Source organism: Cricetulus griseus, chromosome 2, assembly GCF_003668045.3.
Source record: "Cricetulus griseus strain 17A/GY chromosome 2, alternate assembly CriGri-PICRH-1.0, whole genome shotgun sequence".
Classification (NCBI taxonomy): domain Eukaryota; kingdom Metazoa; phylum Chordata; class Mammalia; order Rodentia; family Cricetidae; genus Cricetulus; species Cricetulus griseus.
Window position 1 is genome coordinate 310070696 of NC_048595.1, and position 14377 is coordinate 310085072.

Here is a 14377-nt window from a genome sequence, read left to right on the forward strand (position 1 = left end):
ACCATGATTTATCTTTGTCATTTTATCATTTATGGGTTATAAGTCACCTCAGATACTTTTGGGACAGACAGGATTCGAATTTAAAATTATAAGCAACACAGATAAAATGGCTAATAGAAAAGAAACCAGATAACAAGACAGGAAGAAAAAAATATATATACTGAGCCCTGAGTACCATCCTGAGAGATTTGAGACTTTGAAAAAGAAGTATAAATCACAGCTTTGCTTTCAACAGTCAGTAATCAACTTTACATGAAAATTTTCAAGCTGAAAAGAACATTAATGCAATACAACAAAATCAATGATGAGCTGTACAGTGCTGTTTAAGGAATTGGTATGGGTTGATGTAATAATTAAAAATAACATTATTAAGCCTTTCTTATAGCATCAAGAACCACGGTAACTAAAATCCTCATAGCATCTCTATGAGGTATATCAGTATGATTTTCTCTATAGATGAGGATATTGAGATACAAGATAAGTAGCTTGTTATAGCTGTTAAAGGTAGTAAGTTGACCAAAACCACTACAGCCTATGCTCTGGAGAAAATTAGACTTCCACTAGTCCTGGAATTGAATTGAAATATGAATTGAAACAAACTGGTAGCATAAGTGATGCAAGGGATAATGACCCTAGGAGTAGGTTAAAATGACACAGAGTGGACAAGTAAGTAGCCTGACTTGACATTAGATTGAGGACTACAGGAAAACATGGGAAACAGGAAGCAAGCAGTTTACAGAGATCCTTCCAACTCAAAAGACTCTATTTTAAAACAGCGAGCAATAGCCAAACATTATAATAAGGCTGCAGAGCACAAAGGAAGGGGTCAGATGCAAAGATCTTCTTGGAAAGATAATATACAATGATGTGAAATAACCCTAACTTCAAAGGCAAACTATTAGTAATTACTCTTCTTGGCCCCTGTAGACCATTGATCATTTGATGAACCAAGCATAGCAGAGGGACCTCCACTTCTGCAGAGGCTTGCCTTCATTCAGGTGGAGCATATTTTCAGCTACCCTATTTTCTTAGTGTTCTGTAGCTTGTTTGCCCCTAAAGACATTCACTTTCGATGTACCATCACCAAATAATCTCTATAGCTCTTCTTTTTGGATCTTGATTATACTTGTGATTCAAACATTACCTCTGAGAGGTCCAAAGCACATCTTGAGGCTTCAAAGATATTAATATTCACATCAATTCCAGTCCAAAACTATCTACCTTAGGTAAGCTTTACTGTTTTTCCTAAAGGGATGCTTATGTTTCTCAGAAGTTTACTGAACATTAAGGAGAACTATAACTTGTCCTGGACATGGTAGTAAAGCCTGTAATCTCAGCCCTCGAGAGGCTGAGATAAGAGGACTAGACTCTGTAACACCTGTTTCAAATATTTAAAAAAAAAAAAGTGTGGGAGCGAAGTGGTACAGTTGGCAGAGTGGTTGTCTAGGGTGCACAAAGGCCTGAGTTTAATTCTTAGCACCGCATATACTGGACATTGTGATTGATGCACACCAGCCCTTGGGAAGAAGAAAGGAGGATCCGCTCAAGGTCAGCCCTGGCTACACAGGAAGCACAAGGCTGAGGTAGTCTAGAAAACTGAGAAAGGGTAAGATATAATTTTTTAAAGCATTGTCTTATATACCCTACCAGGTATAGCAAGATCTTTAATATTATCCTCATCTTGTAATATTCCATATTCAAATGAATCAAGCTTAAAACTACTTCCACTAGTTTCCTCCATTAAAATATAAATAACAATCTTCTGCTCATTCTTGCTCATTTAGACAGGATCTGGCTGTGTGTAGTTCAGGCTTGCTTCAAACTGGAGATGGTTCTGCCTCCAGCTGTGACATGCTAGGATGACAGTGGTGATGGGCCAGCAAGCTTGGGTATGACGCTTTTCAAAATTGCTCTGGGAGACTTTAACTTCCTCATTACTCAGTTTATTTTTCGGCTAAGGTTTTCATTTTGTGTCATTGTCTCCTGTCAGCATCTGATGCTTTGGAAGCACGAGTAGTAAGCAGTAATAAATACCTGGGATCCTAAGATGGATTTGAGCACTGCACGGGGTCTATGTTCTCTAACCCTAATAGCCATAAATGTACTCTTTTGCCACCACAGTGGAGGCCACTATCAGATTATAATGACTCAAAGTAAGCTTTTGGCAAAGAATTATTGAATTTGGAAAGAGCAACGCGATTGACAAAGTGCACTCATAACATGATAAAATGACGAAAAGGCTCCTGTAACCTGCGACTGCCTGTGCAGCCTCAGCTCCTTTGGCGAGGCTGAGGTGGGAGGCCACCTCAAGCCCAGACCAATCAATCCAGGCATGAGAGTGACCCACCAACACTTGGGAGACTGAGGCACGATTGCTCAGGGTTCTAGGCCAGCCTGGGCTACACAGTAGCAGACCCTGTCTCAAAAACAAACACACAGGGTTTGTTGTTGTTGTTGTTTTCTTACGTTTGCAAACTATCTGCATCTTGTCAGAAAGATGTAACTGCAGAAATTGGGACTCCATTTTGACTGTGAAAGAACATGCGGCCACTGCGGATTTTACTACCAAAATTTTCATAATTATCACTACTGAAAGTTTGTCTTCTATAAACCGGTTATTTATTCCTTTATCTCCGACCCCCCCCCCCACTTTCCTGCTTTATAGACTGGGGAGGGGGAGGACTGTAAATCTGAAAGCTCCTTCAGGTGGGCCTGCCAGTCACTTCGCTTCCTTTGTTTCAAGGTCACGTGAGCACATTCCAAGCACAAGGTGGAAGGTCGCCGAGCGGCCCGCGCCCGCCTCCCCGGCCTTTTGTTCCGGGCTGGCCCCTCCGCCGCCCTTCTCCGGTCCCGGGAGGCGTGCAAGGGCTGCGGGCAGCAGAGGAGGAGGTGCCGTGGCTAGAAGTACTCACCCCGCTCGCTCGCTCACCCTGACCAGCAGCCGGCGGCGCGCAGCGGGGCGGGGTCGGGACGGCCGAGCGGAGTGGGGAGGAGGAGCCCCACCCGCGCCGCAGCGAGCATGCGCAGTGGGGCCGCCCGCGCCGGAGGAAGCCCAAGCGAGACCTTCCTGCAACCTGTGCTCAGGCGTCACTTCCCAGAACAATCCACTAGGTGATGTAGGCCGGGCAGGGGCGACCCCGAGCCAGGATACCTGCACACTCTTTCCAACACGCTGTCTAATTTCCTGAGTATAAATGGCCGGTCTGTGAGGAAGTAGAGTCCGAGCAAGGAGCTAGAATGCAGGCTGCTGGCATCCCCAAGAGCTCAGAGAGCCACGCCACCCTGGTCGCAGTCACCGAATTCGAGTGCTGACAACTGTACCTTTTGTGGCACAAAAAGCTGAAAATACCAATCCAAAATGAAACAGGGGCAATGGCAGGGACAAGGGGGAAAAGTCAGAAGACGTTGGAGTCACAGGGGTCAAGGACCGATAGGATATCTTAGGGAAAGGGCTTCTGCTTCTTTAAACAAGAAAACATTTCTTAGAAAAGAAAGTAAACAGGCAAAATGAAACACAGTTGGTTTTCAAATCTCAAGACCGAGGTTTTGGTCTTGAGCAAGTTGTGTAAGATTACCATGTTAAGTAGCTAATAAATTCCTGTGTGTGTCTGCCTTTTGTTTGTTTCTCTATTTTAAATAGACAGCACAGATCAGAAGTGCCCAATACCAAGAGATAGAGGAAGAAATTGGGCTTAAAATTTGGAAGGATTCTAGAACTCTGTTTTTGATTGCTGGTTTTATTGATTATTAAACCACTATTTTGTTTGTCAGAAAACAGTTAAATTTTACCACGTGCAAAATAGGGGTCTTGGGGGGGGGTTAGTTTTTTTTGTTTGTTCAAGACAGGGTTTCTCTGTATATCCCTGGCTGTCCTGGAATTTGCTCTGTAGTTCAGGTGTGGAGAAGGAGGAGGAAAGAAGAAAAAAGAAAATTGTCTTGAAACTGCAGTGTGCACAGCATTTACTAGTTGTGTAACAGAATAAAGCCTAGAGAGATGGTAAAGGATCACTGTTTTTCCAGGGTAGTCAAAAGAGGAAAAGTAAAAATATGAAGTCCAGTAAACTTATCAGAACAGTGAGATTATAATGTGATACTCTAATCATGGCTGCATGATGTCATACATTTAACAAAACCCATAAACCTAAACAGCACAAAGAATAAACCCAAATGTAGATTATGGACTATTGTTAATAATGATGATATATCAAAATCGGTTCATCAATTTTGGTGAAATTCTGCCTGTGGTATGTGCAAATTCTGGGCCAACTAATTGGTTTTCTGTAAACCATTTTTTTCTACAAAGAAATTAAGTGTTTAATTAAGAAAATGCTACTACAAACCAGGTGTGGCAGCACATACCTAATAATCAGAGCACTGAGAGATCAACAAGTGTTGCTGCAAATGTGAATCTAGTCTAGTCTGGAAGAGAAAGTTCCAGGCTCTCTCCTCTGTAACCAGCAGAACCAGCCATGTGCATTAGATAGGGTTTCCATTGCTGTGAAGAGACGTCATGACCACAGCAACTCTTATAAAGGAAAGCATGTACCTGGGTGGCTTACAGTTCAGAGGTTCAGTCCATTATCACCATGGCAGAACATGCTGGCATGCAGGCAGACCTGGTGCTGTAGGAGGAGCCAAGAGTGCTACATCTTGATCCAGTAGGCAACAGGAAATGGTCTGAGATACTATACTAGGTGTAGCTTGAGCATATATGTGATACCCTTGCCCCCCAACCCTCCTCCACAGTGACACACTTCCTCTAACAAGGCCATACCTACTCCAGCAAAGCCACACCTTCCAATAGTGCCATTCACTATGAGCTTTATGGGGCCAGCTATATTCAAACTGCCACACCATGGGACTAGAATATGTGGTTTTGAGGCTCTCACTCTTTTGGTTGTTGTTATTACCTTTTGTTGTTGGATTTTTTTTTTCTTTTTGTCCCAGGCTGACTTGGAACTCACTATGTAGCCAGCCCACTGTGGCCAAAAATGTGTGAGCAATCCTCCTGCCTCAGTCCCCAAAAGCTAACGTTACAGGTTGAGCCACTATATTTGGGTCAGAGATCTCATTTTTGAGGGTCTAGTTTGAACTAGGATATTATATATCAGGAAATTCAAATTTGAACAATTCATTAAAGTATTTAGTGAATATTGCCTAGGTTTTATTTTGAGGGGCATGTTTCTCTTTCAAGCATTTGGAGATGTTTTAGAACTAGAAATTGTCTTTCAAATTTGCCAGAGGAACTCAATGTTTTGAAAGGTGCATTGCCAGAACAATGTTCTGGCAATATCAGAGTGCTTGTTTTGTGTTTTTTTTTTTTTTTTTTTTTTTTTCAATCTGGAATTGGTTGAAAGAGTCCTTGTTTACTTTTGGTGGAAAGGGAAGTGGGAGTTGGGGAACGTCTCACACTGTAGTCCAGGCTGGCCTCCAAATTTACTGATTCTCCTCTCCACTTTGCAAAGTGGAGGTTGAGTCACTCTGTGCTATCAGGGGCCTGGTTAGAATCCCTATTGGGTCACTGCAAGATGCCCTCCCTGCAAGAATTCCTATTTACCATCCAGGAGAAGAAAAATGCCATGAGTGCAATGAGACAAGATCAATGTGTACATCCCAGGGCACATTGTTACATTTAGAAGGACTTGTTGATCTTGTTCAATAATTATCTATCTTCTTTAATATTACACAGGGTATTTCCCTGATTAGGAATTAATTACAATTACAGGATTGAATTATGTATTGATACTTGTGTGCTGCAATGGTGTGCATTAAGAGGCATTCATCCTGCAGCTCCAGAATCTTTTGTGTAGTTTTAATTTGGAGCAAATCAAGTGTTGCAGTGAAGCAAAGCTTCCCTTTGAGCCATCTCAAAATAAATAATAATAATAAGGCACTTGCCCCTTCATGTACATTATTTCATAAGATCACCAGCCTGGAGTCAAGAAGTTGTGGGACAAGCTTCATTCCTGTCATATATTTAATGTGTAATTTTGGGAAGTCACTGAATCTGAACCTTGGGATGTGTGACTATCTTAATTAGGTTTATTATTGCTGTGATGAAAACCATGACCAAAAGAAAATTGGGGAGGGTGGGTTTATTTGGCTTATACTTCTACAATGTAGTCCATCACTGAAGGAAGCCAGGACAGGAACTCAAACAGGGCAGGAACCTAGAGGCAGGAGCTGAATCAGAGGCCATGGAGGGGTGCTGCTTAGTGACTTGGTCAACTTGGTTTGCTCAACCTGCTTTCTTTTAGAACCCAGGCCAGCAGCCCAGAGGTGGCACAATCCACAATGAGTGGGACCCTCCTCCGTCAATCTCTAATTAAGAAAATACCTACAAACTTGCCTACAGTCAGATCTTGTCGGGGCATCTTCTCAATCAAGATTTCCTACTCTCAAATGACTTTTAACTTGTGTCAAGTTGATGTAAAAACCAGCTGGTACAGGGATAATTTCATCTTTGCAGGGTTGTAGAGACCAAAAAGTACACATTTTCAAATTTATGAATACAGGTGATGGAATAATTCAATCATTAATGTAATTATTATGTTTCCTCTCCTCCCTTTTCGATTTCCCTTCCTTTCCCTCCCCTCCATTCCCCCATGCTCTTCCTTCTCCTCCCATCTGCCTTCCCTCCCCTCCCCTTCCCTTTCTTTCCCTTCCCACAGTGACTCACCTTGAACTTGAGATGAATACTGGCTGCCTGTAGATAAGAGGATGGAGAATCACTTTCCTTCTGCTACATTTTTGCTATTTGAGTTAAGAAGACACAATGTATTATCATCTACATGATACTTTTTATTATAAAATGAATAATGCCGTCTGTAAGTTTTTAAAGGTTACAGTTGATTCTGATTTACGTTGGCAAAAATAATTTTAATCTGGTTTAATTTTTATTTTGGAAAAGAAGTTTATCTATTCTATTACACTGCAAAGAGCACAGTGGGCATGACAATAATAGAAAGACCACCTGCCTATAATTTTAGCCTTACTGAATATGTCTTTAATATGAAGGTGACTTTATCTGACTGCAAATTGTATTTTATTGTTTTTTAAGGGAAGAACAGTTTAGAGATGGAGGTCCACTTTACAGGAAGACAAGACAGTAATTCAGTCCTGAAACTAACGGTCAAGATAGACATGGTGGCTCACACCTGTAATCCCAACACATGGGAGGCTAAGGGCAGAAGACTATGATAAGTTTGAGGCTAGGCTAGTGTGTGTCAGGAATAGATGGCCAACCAGGGCTACACAGAAAGACCATATCTCAATAACAATCCCAACCCAAATTTAAAAATTATGTAATAGCTGGTGGAATATAACAATGAGACATTGCAAATGCAAGGTATCCTTCTTTCTGCAACCAGGAATTGGCCATTGAGAATATCCCAGTTTGGTTCAGACTTCACCAAATGAAGAAACAGATAGTCTGACCATGTAGACTAATGAATAATGACAGAGAAGAAAAAGGGTACTGTGAACGTTGTCCAGTCCCATTACAATTACATGGGCTGTCAGAAGGCTGAAAGTGGAGTGAAGCTGTCCACGGCTGAGGAGGGTTACTTTTTATGTAATGCCTGACTGTTCTCTGCCATGAAGCCTTTAATTATTTACACTGTTTGCTGTATGTGATAAAGAGAAGGCAAAGTGCATTGCCATATAAACTTGTCTCTGATGTTTGCTCAATATCCAGAGCACACACCCAGCTTGTCAGAGACAGATATTCAGTCTGGTATTGAGGAAATGCTGGGTTTTAACTTGGCTGATTGCTCAGGATATCCTAGTGCAAATGTTCTACAGGATGATGTAACAGCAGTGGATGAAATTCAGCATTGAAAAGACCAATAAAGAACTTTAATGCTTTCCAAGATATTTATGAATTGCACTTGTCTCAACAAAGCTATTTAGCCTGAGGTTACTGGCAGATGTGAGGCTTGGCCTAAAGATTCTCCCAATTTAAAGCATCCTTGGATCCAGCCAGACCAACTGGGATGTGGTCAGCTGCAGAGTGTTAGAGGACATCTCCCTGGAACAAGGACATCAGTCAGGATGATCTGAAAACACTGCAAATGTGAGCTGTAACCTTGTCACATTGCTGTATCATTACAGCAAATGCTTTTGCTAAGCAGAATGTGGGTTATCTCAATTCTTCAGCTTTCAAAAACTAGAATTAAAACAATTTGGACTGGAATATCCAAAAGAAGATATTCAATAGGCAGTTTGGTGTTTAGAGCACATGAAAGAAGTCAGGCTAAAAATATGTACAGTGGACTGGTGTTATCTCTTATGCTTACTTATATTAACTATACGATATGCATTTGGCAAGACGAAAAGCCCAATAACATATTTTTCTTGTAACATGGTCCCCATGTGCAAGCCAACAACTTCATCTGGCGTTCCACTAAAGCAACAGCCTTCTGTTCCAATCACAGAGGAAGACTGGCTGTGCAGGACCTCTTGATTGATGGTGTATATATCCAAGATGGCGTACAGAGCCTTGCAAGGAATGTTAAAGATTTTGAAGGATAATTTTAACTTGTTCTATTTTTGCCTTCCATGCTGACTTTAAATCCTAACCCCCTCAGAACAAGTTGCAACTATATTTGAGTGTCATTGATATATAGATGTCTGCAGTTATGGTCACAGAAGACACTATTTAAGGGAAAGTACATCTAGTTAGTAAGAGAAAGAGATCCAGGAAGGAATCCTAAAGAACACCAATAAATAAAAAGCAGGCAAGAAATCCCACAAGGTTTCTAAGAGGATTAGGAGGGGCCAAAGAAAGATTATTAGTGTAACTCAAGAATAGAGTTTCCAAAGAGCAGTCATAATATATGTATTTTTTAAAAAGCACAAAAGAATCAGGGAGACAAACACTGAAAAGTGACCACTGGTTTTGAAAATTAATACAAAAATGGTAACCTTAGCAAAAGCAGTTGATCTGAGTCCATTTCACATGTCTACTTAAGTGGAGAGGTCTTCTAAAAATTAAAGGAAGTTTGAGGACTAGGGATACAAAGTGCTTGTGTAGCATGCAGGAAGTCTTGGGCTCAATCTCAGCATTCCATGAACAAGATACGGTGTGGCACATTCCTATAATCCTAGCAGTCTCCAGCTCTGAAACAGATTGAAGTCCATCCTGGGATACATAAGACCCTGTTTCTAAATATTCATTCATTTACTCACAAAGACACAAGCAGTCAGGAAGTATTACAGTGACTTCAAGCTCACCTATAAAGAAAAGGAAAGGAATAAAAAGGCAGATGGTATTGAATGAGAGCCAGAAGAGGGCATTTCGGCATTTCACATCTTAAGTGAGTATTACTGGATCCAGTTATAGGCCAAGCACAAGAACCAAAAAGGAAGTAATTTAGATGACACAGCCCTGAAGAGACAGAAGTTGAGTTGCAAATACCAATTCACATGAACTTCAAGGAGTACAAAGGAGAGAGATATCAACGGGAGTGGAAACAGATATTTTATACTGCAGAGGGGAGGACTGCTTGATCAAAGTCCCTTCCTGATAGCCTTTATTTTCTCTATAAAAAAAGAAACAGAGCTGTTTTCTAAAAATGAGGGCAGAAGCTTAAAATTAGAACATGCTAAGCCTGGATCCCCATATTTATAGAGATTCTAATTCCTATGGTTTTTTTGTGATTTTTTAAAAACCAATACAACTCCTTGTGGGGTTGAGTGGAAGAGTATAGAGGTAAATGGAAAAATCCAGGATTGTAGCTCCCACAGTGTGGAGACACATTGAAAAGGTGTGGTATTAAAGGTCATTGGTGGGAGAGTAACACAGTGAGACTCATGGGTCTGAACTGGATGGTAAAGACATGGCTGAGAGAGAACTGACACTCATGAAAGAGAGAAGAGTCGAGGCTTAGAGAGAGGCCACTGAAACAGTCTGCAGAGGCCAGTAGAAGTAAGAAGGGGGGAGCCAGGCTCAGTGGTTAGATTCTAGTGGAGAAGACAAACACGTGAAGTTAGAGGAATGTCAGTTAGTTTTTGGTGGGCACCAAACCCTTGAGATCAACCCAGGTGGATTGCTGTTACAGAGTAGAAATGAAGGTCTTGAGATTGTATAAACACAGAACTGACATTAAGGTAGTTGATGTGAAATTCAGGAAAGCCTTAAAATTCCTGCCAGAGGCAGAGTGCAAAGATATTAAGCCTGCTGAATGGGGAGATTCACTAAAAAGGTGGCCATGAGGAGGATAAGAAGTGGAACAGGCAGGCTGGGAATGACCTCTCTGATTAATGAAAAATTTGCTTTGCAAGAAAATAAAATGATCTGGAATTTGGGTATTGGAGTTAGGAGAATGCTAGGGATATACTTATGCTATTAGAAGGTCAAAGTAAAAACTCAAGGGGCCGTGTTTCAAGTAGGTGTGTCATGTAGTTCTAAATTCCCTTAGAAAATGGAAAGTGTTAAACTGATTAATAACCATTCATTCTTTTTGCAAACTCATCAAAAATGTAGTATTTGTCAGGAAAACTGTGCTAAACAAAAACAGAGCAACAAACAGACAAACAGGCATTGCCCTGCTTTCACGGAGGTCAGAGCTCATTGTCAATAAGACACCAAAACAAACCATAACAGATAAAACAAGGCCAGGGATCAGGCTCAGTGAACAAAAGGCATTTATTGCCAAGCCTGAAGACCTGAGTTCAATTCCTCAGTCCCACATGGTGGAAGAGCAATTCCTATGACCTCTATATTCATGCCATGACACACACATGCCCCCCCCATCAAATAAGTAAATCTAATTTAAAAAGTAAATTAATAGCCCACCCCATTCTTTTCATATTGGGGGTTGAACCCAGGGTCACATTCAATCTCCCCTCACCATACTTTATTTGTTATGAGACTGGGCCTGATTGCATCTGCACAGCTAGCTTGAACTTTTGATCTTCCTGTCTCAGCCTCCAAAGTGTTAGGATTCGATGTGTTGCCACTATGCCTATCCAAAAGAAAAAAAAAAAATTTGAGCCTACACATGTTATGAGCCCCTGTAGACCTGATTGTTGAAGGAGTGTTAAAGGCTAAATCAACCAAAGGAAAATACAGATACTCACACAATCTAGTAGGCATTGACACTGATAATGTCGATAAGCTTTCTGTGCCTTTGAAAGTCACTGGTAGAGCTGTTTTCCAAGAGAGTAAACACCAGTTTATTGTATCTTTCGAAGTTATTTACATTATAGCAAGGCCCAGAATCCATTGATATGGAAATCAGTTAAGAATGCTTTAATGGCTAAATGACTACAGAGCTGTTATTCTACAGCATAATGCCTGAGAAGCAATGGAAAGGTAAATGTAAATGAATGTTCTATGTATGCAAGATGGAAAATTTCCTAGATGCCAGTCAGAAGCATTTATATACTGTCATTCCTTGCTGCAGGTGCATGGCACAGTTATGTGTGGAAGTCGGGGGACAAACAGACTTAGTACTTGCTTTTCACCTTGTTTTATGCTGGCTGGTCTGTGCCCTTCTGGGAATTACTCTGCCGCCCCCTCCCATCTCACTATAAGAACCAGGGCTTACACACACACACACACTATCATCTCTAGTTTAATTATTCAGGTGCTGGAGATTTGAACTCAGGTCCTCATGCTTGCACAGTAAGCACTTCAACCACAGGATCATTATCCTCAGTCACTGGATTGCCACTCTAAATGATAAGGACAGTGAAAAGAGCAACAGATGCATCATGAGTAAATACTATAACAGTCGCATGCAATTCCATAGAACATCTTTATTCCTTTGATGTTTTGAAAGTTTCATCCGAGAGCTATATTTTCAATTACAATCAATTAATTTCAGAACTAAACATTTGAACATTTAGATCTACTTTGAGGATCTTTTTTAGATTGCCCTGTCAGCAAATACAGTTACATCTATACATTTCTATTAAAAAGCCAATTATAGGCCAGTAAGATTGTTGAGTGGCTAAAGGAGCTTGCTGCCAAGTCTGATCACCTGGTTTTGATATCCTAAACACACATGGTGGAAGAAAGAACCAACTCTGGAAAGCTGTGCTTTGTCATCTACACTCAAGCTATAGTATGAATCCTGCACCCCTCTCCCAAATAAATACATAAATGTAATTTAAAAAGTAAACTGGGCATGGTGGCACATGCCTTTATTTCAGCACTCAGAGAACAGAAGCAGATGGATCTCTATGAGTTTGAGGCCAGCATGGTCTACATAGAGAGTTCCAGGACATCCAGGGCTGTATAGTGAGACCTTGTTTCAAACAAACAGAACAACAACAAAAGTGTATAAAAATTAACTCCGGGAGCTAAATCTGAACTAATAATATTATCAGAGACAAACCATTTCATAAGTGAATATAATAAAATGATGGTGTATAAAATGGGGGGGTGGATTTCGCTGTCAATTTTGATTTTTTGAGAAGAGTCTCATGTTGTACAGGCTGGTCTAATACTTGCAATGTGACTCAGGTTGGTCTTCTTGCCTCTACCTCCCAGTGCTGGGATTACAAGTGTGCACCATCACACCCAGCAAAACTTTTAAGTATATGATTCTAATATGCTATAGAAGACGAAGGAAAACAATAATAAAATAAATCCAACAAGAAAAGAAAAAGAAGGAAGTCAAAAGAGCACAAAGTAATAGAAACCGTGCTCGATGTACCCTGTTCTAAAGCACAGGCATGTTCAAGCCTCAAATCCTGTGCCAACAGTCCGTGTTAGCCTTCTTAGCACAGCCTCACCCGAGGCTTGAGCGTAAGCCGTTGTGGGCCTGTAAAGCCCGTGGGAGGCTTGCCACCTGAGTCTCACTGTGGATAAGGCTCAGTGAACAAACACCAGGCTGAACCAGATTCTGACCTTCCTTTAGGAAGGATTTGGCTTAGGATATGGCGAAGGATTTCCGTCCTCTGTTTGCTTCCCCAAGAAGCACATGATCCTGCCCAAGCGCCCCAACCCCAGCCCACCTCCACTGGGCTTTCCTCATGCTTTGCATAGCTTTGTTGTTACATTTTCTTCTATGATACATTTTCCAGAGAACTTTAATTAAAATCGCACAAAATTATTGTCTTATATGAAAAAAAAAGGGATACATTCTCACAGAAAAACACATTTGTGCAAAACACAAAACATGATTGGCATGGAGTCTTTCAACAACTTCCTTCCTAAGTTAGTACTAAGTGCAAAGCACTTTGAACCAAGCACTTTGAACACAGAAACACAGTTCTTTTTTTTCCCTTTTTTTTCTATTTTTTTAATTTTTTATATATTTGAATTACAAACAAGATTGAATTACATAACGATCCCAGTTCCCTTCTCCCTCCCTTCCTCCCATACCACCTCCCCCAATTAAAATCCTACCTGTCACATGTCCTTTCTTCTAATCTACACCTGACTCAAAATTTCTGCTTCCTCATGACCTCTGCATCCTTCCTTTTCTTCCCTTCTCACTCTCGTAGCTTCCTCCCACCTCTTCCCACGTTCTCAATTTGCTCAGGGGATGGTGACCCTTTCCCCTTCTCCAGGGGACAAAGTTTGTCTCTTTTAGGGTCCTCCTTGTTTGCTAGTTTCTCTGGCAGTGTGGGTTGTAGGATGTTAATCCCTTACTCTATGTCTAAAATCCACATATGAGTGAGTACATATCATGTTTGTCTTTTTGTGATTGGGCTACCTCGCTCAGAATGGTTTCTTCGAGTTCTATCCATTTTCCTGCAAATTTCAAGATTCCATTGTTTTTTTCTGCTGAGTAGTACTCCATTGTGTAAATGTACCACATTTTCTCTATCCATTTTTCAGTTGAGGGGCATCTAGGCTGCTTCCAGTTTCTGGCTATTACAAATAGTGCTACTATGAACATCACTGGACATATGTCTTTGTTGTATGAATGTGCTTCTTAGGGGTATATGCCTAAGAGTGGAGCTGGATCTTGTGGTAGACTGATTCCCATTTTCCTGAGAAGTCACCATACTGATTTCCAAAGTGGCTGTACAAGTTGGCACTCCCACCAGCAGTGGAGGAGTGTTCTTCTTTCTCCACATCCTCTCCAGCATAAACTGTCGTTGGTGTTTTTGATTCTTGATCACAAGAAATAGACTACATTAGCACTAATTGGAATTTAGAATATATTGGCAGTGTATCAAATAGCTCATGGAATCAACAAGAAAACTGAAGAACCAGGCCCAAAACAAACAAACAAACAAACAAACAAACAAAAACAACAACAGAAAGGCATCCAGGGCAATGAAACAATAGGCCACGCCCATATGTGGTGAGGATGCTGAAGCTGACCCTGGCCCAGGTGCATGTATCACAGACACTGTGCTCTCACCACAAGCTGCTAGGAAGATAGTTTATCACCTTCTCCCCTTTTGCAGGTTC

General features: G+C 41.0%; 1 protein-coding gene and 1 long non-coding RNA gene across 2 annotated transcripts in view; one reads left to right on the top strand and one right to left on the bottom strand.

Moving 5' to 3' along the window:
- Positions 1–3014, bottom strand: part of Atg10 (autophagy related 10) — a 280774-nt gene extending 277760 nt beyond the window's left edge. The window contains exon 1 of the mRNA XM_027401757.2: positions 2913–3014. The gene's annotated coding sequence lies outside the window, so the exon portion shown is untranslated. The remainder of the gene's footprint in view (positions 1–2912) is intronic.
- Positions 3015–3029: 15 nt separating this feature from the next.
- Positions 3030–6845, top strand: LOC118238384. Its single transcript, XR_004768508.1, has 2 exons — positions 3030–3111; positions 6672–6845. It is a non-coding gene; the product is annotated as an uncharacterized LOC118238384 (long non-coding RNA).
- Positions 6846–14377: the final 7532 nt, after the last annotated feature.